The sequence below is a fragment of the Nycticebus coucang genome, chromosome 6 (assembly GCF_027406575.1).
Source record: "Nycticebus coucang isolate mNycCou1 chromosome 6, mNycCou1.pri, whole genome shotgun sequence".
Lineage (NCBI taxonomy): Eukaryota > Metazoa > Chordata > Mammalia > Primates > Lorisidae > Nycticebus > Nycticebus coucang.
In genome coordinates, this window is record NC_069785.1 from 99,447,437 (window position 1) to 99,453,436 (window position 6,000).

At 43.4% G+C, this 6,000-nt stretch overlaps 1 pseudogene; it reads right to left on the reverse strand.

Annotated features, from left to right (window-relative positions):
* Positions 1-330: 330 nt before the first annotated feature.
* LOC128587991 (60S ribosomal protein L9-like) lies at positions 331-2,647 on the reverse strand (annotated as a pseudogene).
* Between the last annotated feature and the right edge of the window lie 3,353 nt (positions 2,648-6,000).

Below are 6,000 nucleotides of genomic sequence, written 5' to 3' on the forward strand. Positions count from 1 at the left end.
ATTAATAGGTCTTTTATTTTGTCACTAAAATTACAAATAGGTCTTAGGAATCACCTGGCATCTTGATGCAGCTGAACAACTCTTTTTTTTTTTAGAGACAGAGTCTCACTTTGCCGCCCTCGGTAGTGTACCGTGGTGTCACAGCTCACAGCAACCTCCAGCTCTTGGGCTTAGGTGATTCTCCTGCCTCAGCCTCCCTAGGAGCTGGGACTACAGGCGCCTGCCACAAGGCCCGGATATTTTTTTGTTTTGCGTTTGGCCAGGGCCGAGATCAAACCCGCCACCCTCAGTATGTGGGGCTAGCACCCTACCCACTGAGCCACAGGTGCCGCCTTGAACAACTCTTAGATCTTATCAAGGCTGCTGAACTATTCCTTTTTCAGAGACATAAATAACATCCAAAATGTTTCTGATACCCTTGTTTTTAACTTTGTGTTGCTGAATCAAAGCAGCTGAATTTGAAACAAGCTCAATGTCATTTCCTTAAGGATTAACTCATCTTTCTGGGCTTGAGATACTGAACAAGCAACACTTGGCTTCATCTGAACCCTGTGGATATATTTTTCACCCAAGAAATTTCTTATTTCAACAAGAGACCCATTCTTCTGGATGACAACGTTGATGGAGAAGTGGTCATACACAGACTTTGTCTTATAATGGAAGCCTGGTCTGATATCCTTGATCATGTTCTGTACATGACTACAAAGAGTGCGAACAGTAGCCAGCTCCCTTCTAGTTCACCACCATCTGTCAACCCAGAGCCTCTCTTTTTCTTTCCAAGGAGACTGAGTTTCACATTGATGTTGTAGCAGCCCCTCTGCAGGATTCCTCTGGGACCCTTCACAATAACTGTTGACATCACTCCCTTAAGAGTGATGTCAACATTTTCTGGAATGTTGACAGTCTGATTGATGAGAATGGTCTTCATTCTGAAACACAAACACTTGGGGTAAGAAGGCCAAGGCCTATTTTCCACCAGACTGCACCGCATAGAGCCCCAGTCCCACTGGAGACTGCCAGGCAGAAATTTGGGGGCTACTGAAGGGCTGAGAACAAGAGTGATGTCCAGTGCATCTGAGCATGGACGGAGCAGTCCTAAAGCCAATGTTAATGAGGCTGAGCAGGTGGCGCCACCCCCAAAGAAGAAAAGAGGCATCTTTATGAGAGAGAACAACTTAAGGTATAAGTGCTCATCTATGCATGCTGTAAAAACAGGGCAAAGAGAGATTATTTTTGGCCTGGCCTCAGTCATAAGGAGACTATTGAGAGAATCTGGGCCCCAGTTGGGTAATCTTTGCACAATGGAAGAGCAAGTACATTGTCAAACACAGATTAGAAATGGGGCTGGTTGTGAGGAGATGGCTAACACCCAGGCAGGCCTTCTAGGACTTCACAGTCTTAAGAAGACAGATTGAATATGAAATATTTGGAAGGGACAGGTCTGGGAGAGATTAATATAAACCAGGAGGATCTGTGAAGGCCTAACAAGGTTTCCTTCAGTGCTGGGGTGGATAGTGTCTCTTATGAAAATAATTCAGATACTTAGGATAGGTGATCCCAGACTAGATAAAGAGGTAAAGCCTAAGGAATTAAATTTTCCAAATGTAGGACTCAGACAATGCTAATTCCTTTGCTGACTGGGATGCCAACTTCCTGACACACAAGTCTTTTGGATCCTCCCAATCACAATGGCATGTCTGGTATTTTTCTTCACAGAGAGCCCTCAGGCCTTCCTATAGGGAGCACCTTGGAATGGAGGATAAGTCAGACCCACTTGGTTTTGCAACACAGGTTAAACACTCATTAGTTGTGTGATCTTAGGCCAGTCATTTAACATTTTTTTATTCTCAGCCGTTTGAGATATAAAGTGGGAATGAAATAATTTATGGGAAAGAATAAAGAATTTATGTCACTTAAAGATTAAACAAAGTAGTACATGTAAATAAAGCTGTTGGCAAAGTGGAGAACAAACAGTAAGTGAACAATAAGTGTTAATAAGTATTAAAAACAAGAAATAGGCTCAAATTGATGTTCAAATGCTCAGGGCTAGGAAGGTCTGTCATTATGATCAAGTTCTAGTTAACCACTTCTCTGCCAGACAAGGGTATCCACCAGCACAAGCAAAGTTTTACTCCATTTAAAACCCCTATTCAACATACTAATAATCTCACCAGTTTTTCCCTGACCTTCTCAACGAAGGAAGTGGTGGTAGAAGGAGACAGTTGTCCCTCTCCTGACCCTGCTTGAAAATGAAGTGGCCCTGGCACATCACAGCAGCATGGGGCATAGGCCACCATGAAGGCCTGGCTCTTCTTCAGTGCCATCTCCCAACAGGATTCATATTGGGAATGAATATTGCCAGGAGGACCCATCTATTCCACCTCCCCAATGTCAGGTTAGGGGGCTGCCTATAAGCCCAGTGGCTATAGATACCTGAGACTAAGATTTTAAAAGATGCATCAGCTCTGGATAGCATGAAATGCCAGGAAGAAATTGCACTCCCCCAAATCAAAGGCACCTTGTGTGCAGATAGATTACTGGAGTCACTCAAGTGTGCCCAGAAGACTTTTGCAGAGCTTTCTTTCTTTCTTTTTTTTTTTTTTTTTTTTGAGATAGAGTCTCACTGTGTCGCCCTCGGTAGAGTGCCCTGATGTCACAGCTCACCACAATCTCTTGGGCTTTAGCAATCCTCTTGCCTCAGCCTCCCAGGTAGCTGGGACTACAGGCGCCCGCCACAACGCCTGGCTAATTTTTTGTTGCAATTGTTTAGTTGGGCCCAGGTGGGGTTAAAACCCGCCACCCTCGGTGTATGTGGCTGGCACTGTATCCACTGTGCTACAGGCACTGAGCCCGAGCTTTCTTTTTAAAGTCCCAGACAGTTGCAGGGGCAGCTGGAAGGAGGAAGCACAGGCCTTTTGGGTTGATATGTGTGGGTGTGTGATGGGGGCTAGGGGCCACACTAATTTCCTGCTTAGCTGTCCTGCTTTGGCTAAAGGAAGCAAGGGGGCTGGATGTTTGTTTTATAAGTTTGTAGTAAGAAAAGCCCTTTTATGACTGTGAAGGGCCTGTGGATAGAGGGCCAAGAGTGGGGACAGTTTTTGCCTATCCCCTCTTATACCTCCTTCCTCTCTAGTGAATTGCCTTTTGAGCTTTTGGATCTTCTAGCTAATGACAAGGCACTGGTTTCTGCTACCCCTCTTCATAGCTGTGATCCTCTGGGAATGTGCTGAGGCAGTGAATCACCACTGGAAATTGGCTTATATAAATCTGGATATGAATATAATGTTCTCTTAATGCAAGCACAAAGATATGATCATTAGCAATCATTTATATATCCAAGTAATAAAATTTATTTATCTAAAAGCTACTTTTGAGCCTATCTTTAAGGTACTCAGGCTGAATCTGCATGATTTGGCCACTGCTTCTTCAGTTCAATTTCTGATATTCCTTGCCATCTCCTACCCTGCAATCCAGACATACCCAGCCACTTATAACCCCGGATGTGGCACAGGGATTAAAGATGTTAGCTCTGGAGCCTAACCCCTGCAAACTGTATGACTCTGAGCAAGTTATTTTAGCCACCTTGTGCCTCAGTTTTTTCATCTGTAAACAGAGATTTTAGTGGCAAGGGCTTTTTAAAAATGAGGAAGTGAGTTAATGTGTAAAAATCACTAGAATAATGCCTGGCATTTAGTAAATAATGGTTATTATCAGAATGTCCTCCCACTTTAGAGGTCTGACAAACTTGCTTATTCTAGATGCTGTGTAAGTGTCAGATCCTGGCTCAACCACTCATCGCTCAGTGGTTAGGGTGCCAGACACATACACCAGGGCTGGTGGGTTCAAACCTGGCCTGGGCCAGCTAAACAACAATGACAACTAGAACAACAACAAAAAAATAGCCAGGCATTCATTGCGATGTGCACCTGTAGTCCCAGCTATTTGGGAGGCTGAGGCAAGAGAATCACTTAAGCCAAGAGTTTGAGGTTGCTGTAATCTGTGACACCACAGCACTCTACCAAGGGCGACATAGTGAGACTCTGTCTCAAAAAAAAAGGTGTCAGATATTATTTGAGCCTTGCCCAGACCTCCCCTAGGGAAAATTATCATCCTTTCCTTAGTTTCAAACGTATTTCTTTTTTTTGAGACAGAATCTCACTGTTGCCCTTGGTAGAGTGCCCTGCATCGTAGCTTACAGCAACCTCAAACTCTTGGGCTTGAGCAATCCTTTTGCCTCAGCCTCCTGATTAGCTGGAACTACAGGTGTCTGCCACATGCCTACCTAGTTTTTTTTCTGTTTTTAGTAGAAATGGAGTCTCGCTCTTGTTCAAGCTGGTCTCAAAATCCTAAGCTCAAGCAATCCACCCGCCTTGGCCTCCCAAAGTGCTGGGATTATAGGCGTGAGCCACCATGCCAGCCAGTTCCACACTGTATTTTATATGTACCTTCATATGTCCCTTTGGAACTTCTATCATGTTCAATTTTCAGAAATCAAAATGAAGCTTCAAGGTCTGACATAATCTGAAAAGAGAATAATCACTATATCAGAGATTCTTGGCTTACTAAAGAAAAACTCATTAACACATTTCAGTCTCTAACTGGTAAACTTGAACTAAACTGTTGCAGGAATACTTTGGGGGTGGGATACTTCCTGTGTTGGACTTGCTTATTCCAGATGTGTCAACATCCTGCCTCCCAACTCCCACACTTAACTAGGTCGTACAGAGAATAATGCACAATACTAGCCTCACCTCTCACTCTGGAGGTCCCAAGCACACTGTACTACTTTCAGTTCCCTAAAAGGCTCTAGGCCTTCCCTAAAGCTGCTCTTTCTGACATTCCCCAGCCTCCTTTCTTCCCTTTGCTAAACCACCTTTACTCAACCTTCAGGTTCCAGCTTAGATATCATTCCCTCTACTCCCACCCCCAAAGCCTTCTCTTATCTCCCAAAATGGGTTAAATTATCCTCCCAAGTATCTACTAACCCTTCATGCTTCCCCTATCATGGTAGTTATCATACTTTATTATAATTATTTGTCTAGTTTTCTGATAAATGGTAGGCTCTACAAGGCAGGCAATACATCTGTAGTAAAGTTAGGCCTAACCCCAGTCCCAGACCTATAATTGATGTTTAGTAACCATTGTTAAGAGACAAAGCGAACAAACAAATGAACAGAAGGAATGAATGTTCAGTAGCAGGCACCTGCATCACATTCCCCCATCTTTTTATCTTATGTCTCTTTTTTGTGCAGATCTGCTTTTTCAGATCTTTCCTGGTCTACTCCATACCCCCGAACACTAGCATTTTCTCAGCTACTTGTGGTATAACCTCTGGGGCTGGGGCTGGGGCAGTGGTGTGGCAACAAAAATTGCACCCCCCTACCCATGTCCTGCACTTTGGGTCTTATTTCCCTGGGTTGCTGACAACAGCTCTCAGTTTTTGTGTCTCTGGCTTTAGCCTGTGACCTCAAAATGACACTGCACAGTTCCCTTTGCCCTATGGTTTGCTTTTGGTTTTGTCCACATTTATTACATATGGAAGTTTAGCAAAAGAGACCTGTTAGAGATTTTGAAATCATCCATCAAATAGATAGATATTGATAGATGAGAAATACATCACAAAAGCCTTATAAATGCAATAAACAAGTTGCTAATGCATGCAAACTGTTTTCCCCTCAATTATCTTGAATTAAGGGAGGATTATTTATCCTATGATGCAACCATCTATCAAGGGTCCTCAAACTGCGGCCCACAGGCCACATGAGGTGGTGTGATTATATTTGTTTCCATTTTGTTTTTTTACTTCAAAATAAGATATATGCAGTGTGCATAGGAATTTGTTCATAGGTTTTTTTCTTTAAACTATAGTCCGGCCCTCCAATGGTTTGAGGGACAGTGAACTGGCCCCCTGTTTAAAAAGTTTGAGGACCCCTGATAGGTAGATGGCTGAATGAAGCAACTGGCCACACAATTGTCCTGAATCTTTAGCTATAACTTTTT